The 21,648-nt window shown below is 37.1% G+C and overlaps 1 protein-coding gene and 1 long non-coding RNA gene across 13 annotated transcripts in view; one reads left to right on the forward strand and one right to left on the reverse strand.

Moving 5' to 3' along the window:
* Positions 1–17,427, forward strand: part of LOC127469773 (uncharacterized) — a 42,430-nt gene extending 25,003 nt beyond the window's left edge. Inside the window, exon 2 of the long non-coding RNA XR_007904063.1 lies at positions 6,995–17,427. This is a non-coding gene — a long non-coding RNA (uncharacterized LOC127469773). The remainder of the gene's footprint in view (positions 1–6,994) is intronic.
* The window catches only part of PLEKHA5 (pleckstrin homology domain containing A5), a 167,099-nt gene that overhangs the window by 136,586 nt on the left and 8,865 nt on the right, over positions 1–21,648 (reverse strand). The gene's annotated exons all lie outside the window — the stretch shown is intronic.

Genomic DNA, 21,648 nt, shown 5'->3' on the forward strand with positions numbered 1-21,648 from the left:
TTTTATTGCTACTACCTGTATAACTACACTTGAAAGACAAGGTCCTAAACAGGTTGTAAATTGTTGTAAACTGTAAGTTCATCACCTGCATTAGGAAAGCTAAAATCACCTGCACACGGTGTTGTGCAACACACTAATAATCCTAAAACAAACCCCACGTTCACCACAGCTTCACTGGGTGATTTCTAATAGTGACAATACTGTTTTACAGCAATAAATCTGACCTGGCTGATGAATGTCCTCCATTGTTCCACATGGTTCTGCTAAAAGGAATCACACAAAAGCAACCGACTGTTTTTCTCGCTCCCAAAGATGAGGTTCTTGTGTTTGGGTAAATACTCATCAAAAGGGATGCTAAGCACCTATGGAAGAAGTTCTACAAGCATTTGCTATTTCATGATGCCAGATGAAATTTTGGACACAGGATAGTTAGATTTTGAGAGGTGTCAAAGAAAAACATTTGATGGATTTTTTCTTAATTTAGAGAAGTGATTAAACATCCAGATGCCATTAACAAAATAAAGAGAGGAAAATAACAGAAGATAGCTCTTTGAAGCTCAAAAAATAGGCATTTTCATACATTGCCACAGACATAATAACAGGACTCCTTCTCCCACAGATGAAAACAAGCAAGTTTTGCTTCATGCTTTGAAACATATTATTAGTCTAAAATACAAGTGCTTACTTCACTTCGTCCTAACTTATGTTGTGCCTTGTGAGAGAAAAGATGAGGGCAACAGTTTAATATTTGTGTCACTTCAACAAGAAGCTTAAGCTGTTTCTCTTCTGCTTCCACTTGTCAAAAACCAATCCATGTCTTAAGTTCTCAAATTAATCTTTCTCAGATTTCTGAGCTACTATCCTGGCAATGATTACCATCTTAAGCAATCAAGCTGTAAAGGTAAGACTAATTTCTAGGTAAGCAAACCCAAACTTATGCAATCAGAAGTAGATCATTCGTTCTGAACAGAGATAGCACTCCCCCCAGGTACAGATGTGTGCAATCTCATTTTACAAGCTCTGTTTCTAGGAGGAAGGTCCTGAGCCCATTAAGCCTCAATGTATCATTTCTAGCCTCTAAGTACAGCATTAGTAGTTCCTTGCCCTCTGCTAAACTCCTGCAGCTTTTTTTTCTAAATAACAACATTTCTACTAGAACAGCACTATTTGAATACTCAAAAATAACCCACCACAAAAAACACACACCCCCAAATCCCACAACAAATGTACCCTGATTTTACTTCAAGAACCACTGTCAAATAAATTAGCATGAGTTAGATAAATGATCAAAGCTTTTCATATAATGTGACACAACTGTAGCCATGACTCACATTCATTCCTGAAAGAAACAGGTTTGACAAAGTGAAATAGTTGCAGACTCAACAGGTAAGGTGTTCTCAATATCCTGGTCCATAAGTGAGCTGCTTATAGTATCTTTGTAATTCTTACAAGTAGTTTGCCTTGCCCCCATGAAACTACACCGTTCAAAAAGAATCATCCAAATGTCTTTTTTTCCCCATTTATTTCCCCCCACGCTATTCAGAGCAGATGCTGCTACCATGGCACAGGCAGCTGGGGTTGCTTGCACAAAAATGACAAACTTCACTCCATGCCCCCTGAAAGTGAGTTGGAATTTCCTCCTGTCTATTCCTCACTGTACCATTTCTCCAGCTACGCTTCCAAATTTTTTCCAGACGCACGAACTAAAATTAACTGCAGTGATGATCTCACCAACACAGATTCTCTCTAGGAGGTGCCCAGAAGTTCATGTTTGCTCTATTTTCTGAATGCTGGAAAACACCACACTTTGTAGACATCTGGTTAGGCAGCTTTCACTCCGCTTTACTAGGGAATGTCAAAAAATTTAGGACACGTTAAAGCTGTGAAAGCACAGTGGAAATCTCTAACAGCAACCAAACTGGAAATACCAGCACACAGCACAGAGCTATGCAGCAATGCAGCTTTGGTCTGGAACTACCACAGAAGTGTGCCACAGATGAAAAACAACCAGAAAACCTCTTTTAGGCTCCAGAAAATTCACTCAGGAAAGACTTCTCTATTAAGTAGTGGATTCTCTAGCACCTCACACAGAAATCAATTTTTTGAGGCTCTCAATATTTTTCCCAAACAGAATAAACGCTTCTTCCTCTTTCCACAAAACTCTGCAGAGATTAATCATCTTTGAGCTCTAACTCACACCGGGCATGCTTGAAATTACTTACTGTAGTGAAGTGCCATTATGTACGTGTAGCAATTCATCTCTTCACGGTCACTTTTGACCTCTAATAATCTCTTAGCGTGGCCTCCTTGGCTGACAATCAAGATAGAGGGCAACAACATGTAAGTCAACAGTCCTTTAGTAAGTCTCACAGAGCTCTCAAGCTGACACAGATGGCCTTGTCCAGGTGACAAGAGCTCCAAGACAAAGTGAATATACACTGGCATGGGGGAAGACTCTGAGAGAGAAGAATGAGACAACAAAGATGCCAGAGAGCAGCTGTACCTACACTTATTCCCTTTCTCCCACATAAAGAGGCAAAACTACTTTGCCCTGAAGTGATCTGCATTTGACACAGGAAAGATACACTCCCTAAAATCTGCAGAGAGAACATAAAACCCAGGCAACTCAACAAAAGTGATCTCAACTGAGTTACAGGTCTGCATGTACATCAGCAGGACCACAATTACAATCCCCAAACTTCTCCCCCCAGTTTATTCATTCCAGAAATACATACTCATGAATTAAGATTAGAAAATTAATCTACTGACATGAAAAAAATTAAACTTCCCAAAAGAAGCACATGTTATCAAACTTCTGAAAAAGATCCTCTAGAACAAACAAAAAAAATAAAGATGAGTATATCAGCACACACATTTTCTATAAAAGTCCATATTCCTCTCTTCCCACATCACAGAGGCAACTTGTTTAATTTTTAAATTAAACCAGGTTTACTGGTAACACACACTGCAATAGACTCAAAGCACAAAAAAAAAAATCATATATTCAAGAAGTAACAACAGGATCCCCAAATTTATGGAAGTTCTGACTCTTTTTACCATATTTACAAGTACCATTCACAACTACATTATATAAATTTAAACTAAGGGAAACACAAAAAATAAGATTCTACTGGTTTCCAGCTTACTTCCAGGTCTTTTTTGAAAGAGCAAAAAGAAAAAGTGTCATATCAATAAATAGATATAATACGATCATATTATGGAGAGAGATGTTTAGTACCTAAAGAAACCACATACACCTGAGATTTCATAACAGTGCATTTGAATGCACTGCATCAACAAATAGCCAACTTCAATAAATAAATACATAATAGTAGCTTACATCTGCACTGTTAACACATTCTTGGAGCAATACTCTTATTAGCATTGTTTAATGCAATTGATTTCACACAGAAAACCAGAAATATCTAGGCAAGCATCTTCCCTGCAAAAATTGTAAGCAAATATTCAATTATTACTGAATTCAAAACAAAACACCCAAACAACCAAACAACAACAACAACAACAACATCAAACAGACGAAACACACACCACAAAACAGACCATATTTTGGCTTATAGCATCCACAAGAACTGTCACACTCAATCATCCTCCAATTCAATTTTATGTGATTTAGCATCAAATGCTTCATGGACATGCACATATAAAAGTATGGAAATAGATTAAAAGTAAAGAAATTTGCATAAAATAACAAATTTTAACATTTAACATAAACTGAAAAGTTCTTCGTTCCAAATTCAGTGTAGTGTGGAGAGGATTTCTATTAGTAGTTATTGTAGCAATTACCACTTTGATACAAAATATACAAACTGATATGAAGTATACATAATCCTTGCTACAAAAAAAATAAATCTATAAATATAATAAAAAAAATCACTAAAAATATTACACAAAGAAAAAATGCCTTAAGTTTCTCCTTGTCAGCTCACCACGTTCAGGAGTTGGTGCCTTAACCCACTTCCATTAACTTTTATTCTATATTTCAACTACTGACCTTTCCTCATATCCACTCAGATGTGAAGGGGCCTTCTCCCCCTGAACACATTTTAAGGATTCTCTTTGCATCACACAGAGCTCCAACACTGCAAAACAACTCAAACCACAGCTCTGTGGAGAAGCCAGGGGGGGAGGGTGATTGCTCCCAGTATCCATCCCAACCCAGACTGCACCACATCATACTCTGAGTCAACCACCTCAGTTTAGGCTTCAGTTCCCTCCCAGGTACACACAGCCAAGACTTTACAGTCTACATTCAAGTGTTTCTTGATTTCTTTTAGCTCAAGAGAACTAAACCGAAAATCTCCTCTCATTGGCACCGAGATCCACGAAGGTGCCCAGTTTGCATCATTACTGAAAAAACTGCAATTTCAGAGACATTTACAACTCTCTGTAAGCTACAACTCTATTGGTAAACACGAAAGCAGCAAAAAAACCAATCTCCACTCAATGTGATATCAAGCACTGCCCAGAAAACAGACCAGTAGATCGGTGTTTGTAGTTACATTTTTGCTTAGTATTCATCCTTCCACGTCTCAGCCAAAAGCTGATGTCCATGGGGAAAAAAGTCACTACAGTATTATCATCTTAGGGAATATCCAGTGTTTCACTCACAAAACATCACCCAATGATTTAGTCTGGGAAATACCTCTGGAGCTCATTTAGTCCAACCCTGAGCTCCACAAAGGGGCAGCTTCAAACCTAGTTCAGGTTAATTAGAACCTTGTGCAGTCAAGTTTCAACAGAGACCCCGTGGCCTCTCTGGTCAAGAACTGAGTTGAAGCAGTTCACAGATTATACACTTCTCAAGGATAATTACATTTCCTTATCATCAGGAGCTGGCAAAAGCCCCTACCATTGCTGACAAAATTATATTGCTATGGCAAATAGCACTGACAGAGTCAGCAGCAGCAGCAGCATCTGTCAATTCCCAATAACACTTTTCTGCACAGAAAACTGTTTCTGACAGTATTTTTCAAAGCAGAACCATTTCCTTAAGTCATCTTGCCAAAACTGACAAAACTCCTGGTATTCAGTCAGAAATCCTCCTATATTTCTCTGCACAGAGGTCCATGTATTTAAAGCTATACTGTGATAACAGCTGGATCAAATACAGCATATCCTCTCTGCCTTTAAAACCAACAGACACATCAAATAATCCAAGGAGAAAAAACACTGCTTACAAACTAGTAAGATAAATAAATGGTCTTTTCCCTTATTTTACCAATGTGATGGATGACTTGCTGAACCACTCACTGCTGAAGTCATCTTCTTTTGTTCTTTGGGTTTTTGATTGTTTTTAGTTTTAATATAGTAATGAGCCAAAGACAACCTGAAGATTCACATTCCTCAGAGGTAAACATTCATTTTGCCATTATTTTATATTTGGTGCTTCCCTCCTGCTCTTCTCTTCTACCTTCATTGCCTGCTTTACCACAAGGACATTAGCAATCTTAAGTCAATTCTTCTCTGGTTTTGCTGGAATTTTACAGATCTCAAACATAAATCATTTTACCTAAATACATCTCTACCTTTTCTCACAGTTATTAAGTAGAGATTGGTGATTAAAAGTATTATCCTGGAGTTTGAGAAAAAAATCTTTACCTGCTCTGTCAGCTTGGCATTCATTTCCTTATGTCAACCTCAGCAGTCCTCTAGCTGTGATCTAGAAGTCCAAGAGAGGACCTGAATTTTTAACATAGAAACTGGAGGAAAAACATCAAACCTTGCTGTGTGATGTATGCACATCACGGTGCACACACATAATAAGTCAGGAGAAAACATGCAGAGGAAGTAGACTTCCCCTACTCCCAAAGTCACTTTTAAAAGTTCATAAAAGTTTAGACTTGCACCTACAAGTGTAATCCACAAGCTTTAAATTCATCTCAAATAGTTCTAGCTGTTAAAGATCTTAACACACACTGCCAAACAGAACAGTTAATTCTACTATTCTGACCAATTCCTGTTACACAGTTACTTTTAAACTTGACCCATCTTCCATTTCAGCTATACAGGACAGCATTCTTTTTCAAACTTCTGTGAACAGACAGGCAAATCAATAAATAGTATTAACAATGTTGCTGGATACTAAATTTCTGCTGATTTTGGAGGCAATGATAAAAGTTGACTTCAAAGAATATTTTTACATCCCTATTTCAATATGCCTCCTATGCTAGAAATAGTACCTACTTTCTGTTTTAGCTAATCAAAGAAAACTAAGTATAAATAGAAACATGAGTGAGTTGCAGGGAAATACTGAGCTGGCATTACTTAAGTATGCACATAAAAACACTGTATAAAAACTACAAGCAAATCTACCTGGCAGGTTTTTCCCCATACAGCAGTACCAGGGAGCATGAAATTTAGTGAGAAACATTTCAGCATTCGCAAATCCTCTTAAGGCAGATGGAGCCTATGCCAACAAAGGTCTTTTCTCTGAATAGCTGATACTGTCTGATGAGCTGGTATTTGCAGAAGCTCTTCTTAAAAGTGATACAGGTTCAAGTCAGCTCACATCTGACTAAAAACTATTCCTACAACAGACATTTTCAGTTTGATTAGACTTGCACTATGACTGCATGATTGCAAAAGCCATCATAAGAGAGGAAGCACTGCAGGACTACAGGGAAAGGAATCTGTGGGACTGGTAACTTTTATAGATAGTTTCAAGTCAATTTAAGCTAAGATGAACCAATCCTGGAAAAGAGCGCTAAAGGCACAATAAAAAAATTAAGTAAATAAAGAACACCTTCCTCCTTGGAGTGAGCCATTAACTTTGAACTTGGCAAACCCACATCCATGCTATATAATTCTTTGACCACAGTTGGCATTGTTTAGCTTGGAAAAGAGAAGGTTCCAAAGTGACCTCATTGCAGCCTTTCAGTACCTGAATGGAGCCTACAAGGAAGATGGAGGGAGATTATTTACAAGGGCCTGGAGTGACAGGACAGGGGGGAATGGCTTCAAACTGACAGAGCAGGTTTAGATTAGATATTAGGAAAAAAATTCTTTACTGTGAGGGTGGTGAGGAACTGGCACAGGTTGCCCAGAGAAGCTGTGGCTGCCCCATCCCTAGAAGTGTTCAAGGCCAGGCTGGATGGAGCTCTGAGTAACCTGGGATAGTGGAAAGTGTCCCTGCCCACAGCAGGGGGTTTAGAAAGAGATGATCTTAAGGTCCCTTCCAACCCAAACCATTCTATGATGATTCTATCCATGACTGCACAGCAGTGGCCAAAGAAAACTCATTGTCATCTTTTCCCTATTTTGATTACATACTTTATAGTGTCAGCACTTGAAGCAGCTTCAATTCACCACTGCTTCAAGCCTGCTCAAAAATTATACACCAACAGTGGCAGAAAGCAAATGCTACTTGGACAAATGCAGACTTTGACATAATTTCTAAGATAATTCCTCGTATTGTCTTCTGTACTCTAATTTCTTCAGCTATTACAAAGTGTTCTGCAAGAATTAGGTCCTAGTATTTTTGGTAGGGAATGAAAATTAGAAAGCTGCATCCCAATAGTTTCTCATTTTTGATGTGGACGTGCCATCACACAGATTAAAGATCAGGCAAGAGGAATTATAAGAGTTAATAAGCCTGTAAAGAAAGCAGAACTTATTTTTAAGTAAAAATAATTTTCAAATGTTATTATTTTATACAGAAGAATTTCAAAGTAACTGCATAGAAAGACGTAGTCTCTCTAGAGTGGACTCCATTTTCCATTTAGATTTACTTCTGGAAGACTGGAGATTTATTTCCCCCCCACCAAAGTTCTGTTCGTGCTTTTGCTGTCAGCAACCTGGCTTAGAAAGCTGAAGACAGTGCCAAGACACTAGTTGCTGACTTCTCTGCCAAAAAATTCTTCCATTGTTTTTCAGGATTTAAACTGACTTCTTTTTGGATAAAGTAGTAGTCACAAAACGGTCCAAAGTGAAGAGCCTGAAAACTGGGAAAGGATGGTAAGATCTTTCTCAACAGTTGGAAACTCAGTTATTCTTCAGTCTTGTTATTTTCTGGTTCTTTCCTCAGAAATGGAGAATCCATGCAAAAAAGTCATCAAGTGCCTTTAAAAGCTTCGCTGAATACCTGGTAGGAATAAAGTCAGACACCATTGGTAGAAGTGTGTTGGCTTTGCAACCTAATTCCTGGTGATGAGCAGCTAAATGAACAAATTTGATCTAAAAATTATCAGTTTCCAATATTCTTGTTCTCTGTTATTTGTTTACTAGATAATAGGAGAAGCCAGGTTACTGGTATTACTATATACTAATTCCTAATCTTGTTCCTCCCAACCCAAATGAGAAATTAAATGCACACAAATACTAGACTAGGAATCCAGCTGGTTACACTAAGCAGTTTTTACCAGCTAAATTCTCTTTATATCATTTTCTTCATATTTCAAAGATATTCCAGAGGTACATCCAGCAAATTTAGGAATTGATTTCTACCCTTTGAGATAGTTTACAAGTCTATCTCCACAAATGCAGTTTAACAGCAAAAAGAACATAATTTGTGTCAGACAGGAAGTCTGTATTTCCATTTTTCCAAACACCTGAAAAGGAACAACAGCACAGGCTTTCTCTTTTCTTTAAAAACATGAGATACTACTGAGCCCAAAAAACTAAACCTTTCACAAAGCCTTCTAGTAGAGAGTTCTTGCACTCCAAACCCTTTTGGAGTTGTGTATACAGCCTACAGTGATTTAGTATAAGCAATAGTAAGTCCTTGTCTTTTAGATTTTACAGATATGCCTGTTACTTTGCAACTCTAAATCCTGACATCAATTATAGGCTGCATGTTAGGAAAATGAAAATTAACTTTCAGAGTTAACCAATGTTGAGACATGTATGTAAGAAAGCTTCCAGATTTATTGCTCAAATAAATTCATACAGCTTCACTAATTAAAAAAGGAAAAAAATCAAATCTATAACTTTAGAGAAAAAAGTTGTATACATTATGATTACAGCTCTACTATGTTTGTATCCCACCTATTATATTTTCCAAAGAATTTATTTCTTGAGAGAGTAATATAGAAAAGGTAGTTATTTCCCAATAATCCAAGTACTGATTGAAAGTTGAAGAAAAATCATCCTTCAGATGCCCATGTGCTTAGATAAAACAGCTGTTGTCTTTTGGGAAGAAAGGGAGAAGAAAGAGAAGATTTTTTTTTTTTCCAAGTAAGTAAACATTTAGTCATTGAGACTGTTGAAAGCATCTCACTCCACCCTCCCCAAGCCTGTATCATCTAAATTAATCTCCAGCTATCTCTAAAATGATCTCATAGGATTTCTGAAAGCAGGTACAAGTTTAATACTTCAAATCTATTTATAATCTGAAAACCAATTCAGCTTCAAAAATCTCTTTGCCAGGTACCACCTCACACAAACCTCTTTGTGAAAAAGTCAGTTCCAGCAGTCTAAATCAATACTGAGCCAGCAGACAGTATCTACTGATTTCATAACTTTTATGTTCCTCTCATTAAATCTCTGCGTGTAGTAAAGCTTAAGTAGGAAGATCAGTAGCATTTTCATGTTTACATAGTTTATTTTCAAAACAAGTCAAACCCAAAACATTACTATAAGCAAACTATTAAGCCTTCCCATCCAGCAATGTTTTGTGCACACACAGCATCCATCAAAGCTTCAGTGATAAGATACCAGCCAGAGATACTCTGCAAGACCATTCCTAATAATCTGCATCACCTTAATTAAAACAACATTCCTCTCACTTACTACTAGTAAATTACTAGTTAAAACTTGGTGATTAAGACTTGTTCTTAAGAGCTGCTGAACTGGGTTAGGCCCACATAACACAGTGCCCTGTTCCCAGCTGTGATTAGCAGCAAACACCCTGGAGAGCCCATCAGAAGCACAGGGATGCACAGGGATACCTTGCTCTGGCTGTTACAAGCCTCCAAAGTGGGATACTAAATGAAAGAGGTGACCACATTTCTTCTTCCATGACTGCAACTCAAAGCCTATGCCATCCTGAGCTATACTTTCTACATGTTTTCAGTCCCTTTCCTAAATGACATGGATGTTTCTTTCAGACCTTTTGAACATCAGGCACAAGGGTCAACTGTTCTTGATCTGTAATTTCTCCTGTTAGTTCTTTAACTAGAATATAAAGCAAATGTCTTCTCTACTCTTTCCTTCTACCATTTATAATTTTTTAAGACTTGCACTTTCCACATCAGCCCTCAGTGAGGTATTATAGGTGTTCTTCAAATGAAGATCTTTCATCTTCAATCATCCTTCTCAAACTTCTCTGTATCTTCTCTATTTCTATTATATCATTCTTCCTGTTAAACCAGTACTGCTTGAGCATAAAACTATGCTCATATTTCCAGACATGCTTAACTGAAACAATATTTTTTCAGATGTCAAGCCTTTAGAGTCATGTGACTTTTCCAACTGGAGTCTCATTTTAAGAAGCCTGGCTTTGCACTGTGGATGAAGGCCACAGCTTTCACTTTTTTTTTCCCAAATGAAAGTGATAAAATACAACCTAGATATCAATAGATTATACTTTTTCCTATCCTGAGGGCATGCAATTCTTTCAGTTCATAAGCTTAACATCACAGAGATGTCAATTGAATTTGAGCAAGTAGTGCTGCCTTTCAAATAGGAAATGTTGTTAAAAGGAGCCAGAAATCCTTGCATAAAAAGGTCAGTGAAAAGCAGTGGCAATGTGTCAAAAAAACCCCCAAAAACAAACAAACAAAAAAAACACACCCCCGAACATCTAAGAATCAAAAAGAATTATCTCCTTTTTACTTTCCAAATGAAATCATTAAAAAAAACCCCAAACCAAAAAAAAACACCAAAACTTTCTTGAAAGGCTTAGGAACTTTAAGCACTGCTAGGAGATTGTGGCAAGTGGTACAATGTGGGAACAACTCCTGTTCCCCTCCAATAAACAAGCTAATTCTGGACAGCACTGGCCATGCAGATCATGCCAACAAAATGTTAGTTATGTATAGATGCTCCATTTCCACTCAGCTGTCCCTGCAGTGGGAATGCTGATCATCTGTTGGTGAGTTCCCACCACTTTCTGGAAATACCAGCTAGGTGATAAATTTATATAGTTGCATGTGAAGTTTTTTTTAAATGCATGTAAGAGTTTCCTCGCTGAAACTGCAAGAATATTCATTCTATGAAGAGACATTTGGTCTAAGTTTATTTTTACAAAGGAGAAATAAAAGATTCAGTTAAGATACTGGCTCAAAAGGAGATATGAAGAGGAAAAATATAAACCAACCAACTTATCCAGATTTGGAAAGACATCACTAAAATTTAGGACCTGGTGGCTCCATAAGCTGAACTGATAAAATAGCATCTATCATCTGCAGATTGCCTGAGGAGATGTTCAAATCACATCAGGGAACAAAAAAACCCAACCAAACAAACAGCACAAAATTCGTATTACTATTCACAACAATTGGGATATATTTGAAAACCTTTCAAAGACAGTCTGAAAGAATATGGAACTGATAGTCTCCTCTGTACTGTGTGTTAGTGCTGAATTCAGTATTCACCATGGTACATTTCAAGTGAGAAGGCAATTTTGTTACAAGTTCCCTTAAATAAGAAACAGATTATTATGCCATTTTTTAAAATTTATTTTTTAAAGAAACCAGTGGTAGAACCTGCAAAGAAAGGGATTTCAATTTTCAAGTCACTACCTAAAGAATGAACACTACATGTCAGCTAAAAAACACCAAAAAACCCAAAAACAACAAATCAGTATTAACACCAGATGTGCTTTTTTTGGTTATTATTTTAGTTTGGGAAAGTCTCTCTCTCCAGGCAATTAAAAAAAAAAACAACAAAACAAAAACCAGAAAAATCAATTAACTAATCATAACTAACAAGTTTATAAAGAGGAAAAAACATTCACCAAAATAAATTATCTACAGAATGCCATTAGAGAACTCTTTTTTTTTAATACTGACTACTTCTACAGGGTAAACAAGCAAATATTTTAATTGGCCTCTAACTTCATATTCTTCCACCTATTAATCTTGTACCACAAAGAAAACCTTTAACCTGTTTTTGTGGCAAAAATATCTCCTACAAGCAGATGCTTAACTTCGGTTAGGTAAAAAAAATTCTTCAAAAGGGAGAGCTGAGCCATGTAAAATATTTAACATGAACCACTTTGGCTGCCTCAAAACAGGTTACAAAGATACATAAACTTTTGATGAATTCACACTATTCAGTTCATCTACTGCCAAGATAGGTCATATCTTAAAAACATTGCTGTTCTCCTCAGCTTAAAGGAAGCAGCTGTTGTATGTAAATTCCTGCCCTAACTTCATGTAGGGTATTAATCATTCCCTCCTCAGCTGCCAGGACTGCACATCAATTCTATTCCCAGGTAGCTAGAGGGGCACAAAGCAGTCTTTCTTCCCTTTGGATATTTTTTTTTCCTCCATTAAAAGTTTTATTCTGAAGAAATGTGGCCACTCAGAAGGATGCTGCCTCTCCCCACGCAGCTCCCTGTTTACTGGTGTTACTCACAGAACATTCCCATCACTGCAGCTGCTGATGCACATCAGCTATTATCCTGACACCATTATCTTTTTTTTTTTTTTAGGACTTGTACCTTCTCAGCTTTCTGTGAGTCAGTTTTTTTCCAAATTATCACCCTGGCCATTACTGTACCACCAGGTGAATCATAACAGCAGAAAGCAGGAACACTAGAGGATGACTACATGTAATTACTGAAAATAAAATCAAGGCTTCAAAGATTGTTCCACACGCAATATTTATACACTCTTCTCTATTACACCATGGGCAAGTAAATATATATTAGTTTATTAAATATCTAAGTATAGCTTACAAACTAGTAGTGGTCTCATACACCTTTCAGTGGTCTGAAGAATTATCAGAGCACCAATCAGAAATAGCTCAAAGCAGTATCACCAGAGAACTCGAGAACAAACATTTCCAAGATATTTTGTGCAGTACAAAACACAGTCTAAAAGTATGAAAAGCTGAGCTGCTTTGAGAAATTAAAAAACATAAGCAGTGGTTTTGGATGAAAATTAAAAAAAAAAATAAAAAAAATCACATATTTAAACCCATAGTTGAAACCCATAGTTGAAACCCGAGTTGGAAATGTATTATGAAATTATGTTTTTTTCCCTTCTCATCTCTTCAGTGTTGAGTGCTAAGAATGTACCATTATGTGGAATTTAGTCAAGCAACTTTTTTTTGGTTTTACCATTTCAATACATAATTTGGAAAGCAACCAGTGAAATAGCACAATTTATCTCTAAAATAAAGACCAGAGATTTTAGTGGCTCTTGATTATGTTTTCCTTACAAGGATCCTTTGCAGAAAAGTACATGTTTCAGTTTAGAACACTGATAATTAGTGCCTGTGGGAATAAAGCAAACGAATTTTTCCACAGTAATATAATTTCCTGTAACTTTAATTTTTACATGATGATACTCCAGTAGTTGCTCAGATATAAGATTTTATTGTCTAGGGTGTGATCAGGATGTGAAACAATTAGCTGTGTTCAGTTTAATCTCCCCCATTTAAGAAAAATAAGTTAGGTTTAGAGCTGCTATTAAAAACTGTATATGAAGAACTTACCAACAAGCTTCACATAATTTTAAGGATGCTAACAAATTCCTCTAATTTTGGATTTAATTATTTAAAAGGACAAAATCTAATAGATGCAACTTTTAAGTGCACCTGGAATACAGGCATTGCAGCCATACTCTTCTCAGTATTCCAATGGAACTCATCCTCAGAGCTCCAAGAATCCATCTCCACTTACTCTGCAGAAAAGGGGGCACAGCCAAATTGATTAAATACAGATATAAGAGCTTCCAGTGGCTTGCAGAGAGACAACACTCCAATACCTAATGTCCCAAAGTTCTCAGTGGACACGCAGAGGAAACTATGGTTGTTCTTAGAGCTCTTGACCAGTTATTTTTGATTCAGCAATGGGAAGAAACTGCATTTTAACGGGAATGTAGCTGTACAAAAGGCAGCAAATGCAACCAAATTTGAGAGAACAGACCTCCACACTTTCCTACTGAAACGCAAAACAAATATCAGCACTTTTTTTTTAAAAAGTTTTAATGATGCACAGGGAAACTATGTTTAATCATCTCACCTCATGAAGAGGATTCATTAAATACTTCAAAAGAAGCTTCTAAAAAGACCAATGTTCTACTTGACAGAAAAAAAAAAAAAAAGCCCTACATTCCCTTGTAGACATCTCAGCCAACAGTACTGGATCTTTCCCAAAATAAATCCTGGGGTTACAGAATTAGACCAAGGAAAGCACTGCTGCAGTGATGAGCTGAACCGACTTGGTGTCAATCACTCAGGCAGCTCCAGAAGCCAAAACCCAGTCAATCCACATGGGGAAGGCACCCACATATTAGTATTTGCAACATCCTTATTCCCTGACTTTAGAAATTAAACAGCACTGCTGCAAAGTGTTGTAAAAACCAAAAAACCAAACCAGCCTCACAAATCGCAGCTAGTCACGTGCCAGGCTACTTGTAATTCTGCTGATGAAATTCCCATCATTTTCAAATGGACTTCAGAAATTACTATTACATCATTTAATTTCAACTACAGGAAACCCAAGCACACATTATTTTGATTAAGTAACAAAAACAGCTTTTCATTTTGTTTTAAAAGCAAGCACAGAATTGATAGATGAACTGTTCCTACTACTGCACAGCCAACAACCTCAATTTTTACTTGAGTATTTAAAGCAGTGACCTACCAGCACACAGGTGTTTATGCTTTTCATTTTTAGAGAGAAATGGTATGTAATGTTGATCTCCCAAGTAAACAATTTCAAGTATAGTAAAAACTGCTGTACAATGGCACAAAATTAAGTATTAATAAAACTGTTCAAGAACTGTATTTTAGTACCATTCTTGAAGGACAGATTATACACTCCATAATGCATTTATCTTTGCTTCAGAATGAGCCATTTCATAATGTATTCATTTAAACTTAACAGTTTGCTTACATGACAGCTACAAGTGCTTTCCACTTTAAAATCTGTTTTATTCTCAGTTCAACATTGTAGTTTTTCATCAACACCTCTATCAGCTATTTTCAAGACCCACCATTACGAAAATCAAAGCACAGCATTCAATTATCAAATATTTCTTCATCTGAGTATCATGAAGTCTCCCAAACAAAACCACAGATATGTTGGTGAAACTTCACCAGTAACATAACAAAAACACTGTAGAGCAGTTTGGACTCATCTCACAACCACAACACTATTCATCTCCTCACAAAAATAAAACATCTTTGATAAAAAGAAAGCAAAAAACTCTCCAACCACAAGTCATATTTTGCTGCTGTCATTTCACAGTGACATTATCATGACATCTTGGAGCCCTGGAGATAAATGGCCAATGAATCAGTCTTGTCATGGCACGGCCAATGGAAAACACCAAAAAACAACTCAACCCCCAACTTGCCTATTAACATTCAGAGATTATTTTTTTTAATGTCATCAATTAGATGGATTCCTTTGCCAAAACCAACAGCAGCCAGTCTTTCACAGACAAGAGTCTGAAAGACAAATAGGCCTAAAGTATGTCAATCTACTGGCAGCAGCACTACAGAGCAAAAACCCCTCAATTCAGTTCTTAATCTATACTTTCACTCCTCGTAAAACCAGAAGCACTAGTCCCTGGCAGTACAGAGATGCAAGTCACTCAAACTATGGTATGCCCAATTAAAGAGCATCACTGATCTAAAGGAAACACAGTGAGCAATCCTCCCTCAAAACAATGGCCAGCAGGTTTTTGTCAAGTACAGGAGAAAGTCATAAATGGCAATTTGTTTTTGCTCTGCCATGGGAGTTTACTGCAGTTCTTTCTCCCCACCATTCTTTACCAGGGAGAAAGGGAGAAGTGAAGGACAAACACGGAGAAATAGATGGGCTAAAAATTGTATTTGCTGTGAAAAGCACACTAGTTCAATGCTTAAGTGTTACTGTATTAAATATGTTGCAGGTGAGCATGCACACACATATACCCCTTCATCATTTTTAGAAGTAAATCAAGTAACCTAATCCATCAATATATAGCAAGAGGTTTTTAAACATATCTGTTAATTACCACAATTACAGTGACTTCTCCCTAGTGCACACTCTTTTACTGCAGGGTAAGAAAAGTAAGCTTAATTAAAGTTAAAAAAACCCCAAAATATATGTAAAGCTTAATATATAATTCAAAGCCTTGACTTTTTACTATTTAGCAGTGTATCTTGAGCAGGTCTTAATTTTGACTGAATAGCAGAAAATCCTGCCGAGTTCATTTCAGGCTGCAGGCATTTGATACTGAACTGACCTCACAGTATTTACATTCCCCTTAGGAAAATCTGGCATGCAGTCCAACTGGGGAAGATCATGTCTAACACTGCTTGAGCTACCAGTGCTAGAAGCAAGCAGAGTAACAGTGAAAATAGTAAGGTGAACAATAAGGGCACATATACAGAAATAAAATAAAAAGGAAGAGAAAGAGAAGGTCAAACAGCAGAAGAAAAGAACTGAAGAGACAGAGTTGGAGACAGTTGTTTCTCTGATATAAATAAATCTCTAATTTTTTTTGCTTTCAAACCAGTGGTGCAGACAGGCTTTTTGACTATTATAAAACCAAATTACTTCAGCTCAAGGAAAATAAACTGATCAGAAGACTTGAAATATTTGTCTCTGATCAAAACAAATTAACAGCTGCCAACTACAGCTTAGTCTGCATTGCGCTTGATTTTTTGTTGTGGTAAACATAACTATGTCAAATTTGGACAGAAAAAAACCCAAAACATAAAATCCCCCATAAGCTCTGCTTTTGACCATTGCCACTACAGTTCTAACAGAGACAGCTGATGAATTCAGCAGTTAAATCCAAAACCTATTCACCTCCATTCATTACAATTTAGGTCCCTACTGCTGCAAAGAAATTACATAGGAATACAAGAGCCAGTCAGCAAACCCTATTCCAATTTTTCCTAGAAGGGCTTAACACATCTTCAAACAAGTGAGAAATTATGTTTTCTCTTTACAGATTCACTCTGCCAGCAACACAATCTCCTATACACCAGGCCTGGTGAATCTAGGAGACACAGGTTCTGAACCAATGCCAGATTATTTTTTTCACCTCCTTGAAAAAAAAATAAATAAAAACCTTAAGTTACCAGAATGTCTCTGAAAACCCTATCTCCAATTGCACAAGGCAGTATTTTAAGCAAAGTAACAAAACAATGGAAGTGTAAGGGTTGTTGAACAAGTTAATGATTGCAACACCTGTCAAAAATGACGGCACCTTCAATCCCCATTAAAAGTTTGAGAAGTCTCTGCCTGCTGTAATGACTTACAAACAGCATCACTAAAAGTCAAAAAGAAAAAAAACACAACTCAATTATTGAGCAGCGACTGCAAAAGACTTCCTCCCCCTCTTATTTAAAACCAAGATGTTGGTATTTCCAACTCCTCAGCCTGATGCAGCCTTTGCTTAAAGCTGTGAAACACAACAAACCCCACTTAGAGGCTAATGGGACATCACTGCTTTTATCAACAGATTGTTTGCTACTTATGTCTCCCTTCTAGTTCTTTTTCAGCTACAAAATGGTAAGATTTTCAAATAACTTACCTATCTGAGCTCAGAAATGTTTTGAAGCAGCAGGCACCCAAACAAAAGATTATAATGAAGAGGATAAAGCACTGGCATTTGAATTGACTGCTGAATTTGATAGCACTTTTTGTTGTTTTAAACCACAAAGTGAGCAATCAGAGGCAACAGAAATCCCGAATTTCTTGTTAGACAGGTTTGGCACTCTCACCTGAAGCTGAACAAAAACCACAGAGTGAGCTAGCTCTATTCTGAAGCACATTGCAAAATGTTTAGCTTAGAATACAAAAAGAGCACTTCAGGAAAAGGCTCAGATTTTTCCTGATTATATTTTGAAAGTGAAGAAAAATGCAAATGTTCCAGGTAAGAAACTTGGAATGGTGGTCCTTCAAAGAACAATGTGTCATATATATATATATATATATGTCAAATATATAAGCATTACTCACAACATGAGGGCCAAAAGGATACTCTGTCATTAAATTTACATTTAAACAGAAGTCACTTTACCACACTACTAGGCATGACTCATATAAATAATTCTAAAACATCACCTTTTATGCTGTTTACTGTGTACTGTGCAATGTATTCAGCTAGAAAATTAGGCAAATTTACTGGTTTGGTTGTCAGTTTATCTGCTCTTAAGAACAAAAAACTTTCCTTAAACCCTATTTGTGGCAATCACTACAGAGGAAGTTTTAACCTGGGAAAGTTTTAAATTCAATTTCCAGAAAAAAAAAATCCCCTTTCATTCAGTAATTGAATTGTCAGACAGACAGGAGTTGCAGATAAAGAAATACAAAGCTCAGTACAAAAGGAAATACAAGCCAAAACACCTTTTCCAACAGTGTTAGCACAATTTGCACTCAGCTTCCTTCTAGTCTCATCTCCACACCACTTCAAGGCAAGATTTATGAAGAGGTCTTGCTGATTGCAGAATTGTCAGCTCATTTTTATGTGAAGCTGAGAAAAAGGAGGGACACAAACAGCAGACAGAGATCAGGACACACCACTACTGTCTCAAGGTCCATCAGCCTGGGGCAGTCCCTAGGTGTACTTGTGGAAAGAGATGAGAAATCCTGAGCCAGTATTTTTTACTGACCACAAACTGCAGACAGATGGCCCAAGACTCCCACCGATGATGAGCAGAACTGTTTAGGCTCCCAAACTCTTCAAATTCATTGCAGGACAATTTTAACAACTACCCCCTGGGTAACTTTAGTGACCCACTCCAGTATAATTCACCGTATTAGAGATATTTTTAGGTTTCAATTCAACCAAGTAAAAATGTATTGGTTCAAAGGTAAAATTCTTTTAACTCTGCAGATACAACAAAGAGGACGAATCAATCAGTAAAAGCTAAAATGTTATTGATTACAAAAAAACTTTAGTATCATTTGTGCTACTTCACTGTTTCAGACCAGGTAAGCAACTGATACCCACATTAAGCAGAGAAGATAAGAGTTTGTACCATAAGAGATTTAAGATTAGAACAGATTATATGAATTTCTAATGAGGTTTAACTTGCATCATTCCTCTCATTAAAATTCATCATTAAAATAAACACTTGATGTTATGACACTGATTGCTCAAACACATATCCTTGTTTGCAATTTTCTTTTTCAACCCTCTGTACCAAACCTTATGAAAGATTTCAAACCAAGAGCTTTATATTCATCTGGAGGATTTTCCTTGTACATGGAATAATACAAAATAAGGTAACCTTACAAAGTGCTGTGGTCAACATGTAATATCAACCAAAGAAAAAACCCACCCAGCAGTCTTAGCCATCCAGAAACCAAGTTACCCTTTCAGACATTCAATCAGATTAAAAGGTTTTCTTCTTCATCACAGGCATTTGAGAGCACCACGTGTTTACTCCTGTTGCTTACAAAATTTTATTTCAAAGTGAGATTTCTGTCCTTCTTATAAACCAAGCTCATGGAAAACCTTTAAAGATCATGTAACCTATTTTTACTCATCCCACAACACATTCTCAAAAATGATAAATGTTAGAGACATTGGTCAGCAGCTTCATAATGTGCAAGATTCAACACAAAATTAGAGAATAAAAGAAATACAAATGGACAGAATTTTGCAGGTAATACAGTTCAGGAGAAAAAAAAAATCAAAAGCAGTATTTTTGTAGGTCTTATGCACTTTCAGTAGTCCTACTTACTCAACGAGTAGTAAAGATGATAAAAGTTTCCAGGAAATCCTGGAATTCAAAGATGGCATTTGAAATCAAAACCTTCACCAGGTATTTTGCTTTCAAACACCTTTGCTTTCTAGGACCTCTCTTACCTGGTTTGACACAATGAAAGGTTTCCAGTTAATAAAGCACAAAATTAGTTTCAAGTATTTGTTTCCATTAAACATGATTTATAACAGATTCCTGAAGAAGAAGAAACAGGGAGCTGATTTTAAAGGTTAGGTTGCTTGGCAGTACACCCTTCCTTGCAAATAATTGTTCTTACTAAATCACAGTGGAGAAAGCCAGGAAGAACTAAGTTTCTGGAGTCTCCTGAATAACCAAGTATCTTTTTAATAGCTTATATAAAGCTCCAAGACCATCACAGGCCACACAGGCGTTCTAAAAGACTTCTTTTCCCCACTTCACAGATTTCAAATGAGTATTCAACTTAATTTTCATAGGTTTGGAGCAGAAAGATGCAACTTCTCAACCAACTATTTAAGCAGATCTTCATGTCCTACCCAGTATTGGGAAGGAGGAATCTTTCCCAGAGAGTTTTACTGGACTGCTTATGTGCTATTAAGTTCCCATCCCCAAACTTCTATGTTTTCCCCCCCTCGACATCACCTTCCCTTCAACCAAAGGCAAGAGCAAGTGAAGCGAGCAGAAAGGTTATCCTCCACATTCCAAAGAAAGAAGGCAAGGGAAAGAGGAGAGTTTAAATTTAGGTACTTACTTACTGAAACACAGGAAAAAAAACCACATATACAGGCACCAGGCTGGCAGAAATCCCAGCAGTCAGGGCTGGGGAGCTTTGCTTCCAGCCAGCATTTGCCTCCAGCTTCGCAGGAGCTCTCCTTCCCCTCTCACACAGAAGCGAACTGAGGAGTGCTCTGAACTGCCAGCCCGAGTGTATCTCAGGTCTAATGAAAGTGTAAATCATTGTAATAAGAGCCAGTGTAACATAAACACATGCAGGAAAAACAGGCTTGGCGCAGCCACCACAACAGACACCGGTTTTGATCCAGCACAACCAAACACCTTCAGACCACAGAGGGGGGGAAAAAAAAAAAAAGAAGTGGGTGCAATTCCTTTAAAGCAAAAGCAGAACGTAACAGGCACCAGGTGAAATTTGGACCTGTAAAAGTTCTACCAAACAGGAGTTACAGCATGTGGACTTCCCTGCTGGCAAAGTTCACGAGGTTCACCTGCCTGCCAGTTCAGGAGTGTTTGGAAGTGTCCCTCAGTTCCAAGCGCTGCAGGACATGGGAACCAAGATGAGGAAAAGTAAAAGAACCCATGCAACACCCCGACACAACTGGAAGATGAAACACTGGTACATGCCCCAAAATCATTCTTAAGAAGGCACATCAATTATCTTTTTTTAGCAAAGGAACGGAAGGTTTGTGGGAAAAAAATGCATTTATTCATTATATACTTATTGCAGCAACCACCTACACAAAATTTTGACTGATCAGCATTTCCTGTGCTTTTTACCATCTTCCACACATAGTGGATAGCAAAAATGAAAGACAGTGTAACAATTCACTGCAATGTGGTAAAAGTATAGTATATTTGCTTTACCTGCTATTATTACTCTGTCACCAATAAAGACCCAGGTCAGGGAAGAAATATTAGCACTTTGGAAACAAGGATCTAAAACTAGAGACTAACTTACTAATTTGTTATCAAATATCAAAAGGTTTGAGTATCTTCCACGTATTTCTCACAGATTTCAGCATTTCATGTAACAACTTACATATAGGTATTTTTGTGTTTTTAAATAATCATACATTAATTCTTACAAGTGTT

This window comes from Manacus candei, unplaced genomic scaffold, assembly GCF_025592945.1.
Source record: "Manacus candei isolate 608988 ecotype Guabito, Panama unplaced genomic scaffold, ASM2559294v1 h1tg000018l, whole genome shotgun sequence".
Lineage (NCBI taxonomy): Eukaryota > Metazoa > Chordata > Aves > Passeriformes > Pipridae > Manacus > Manacus candei.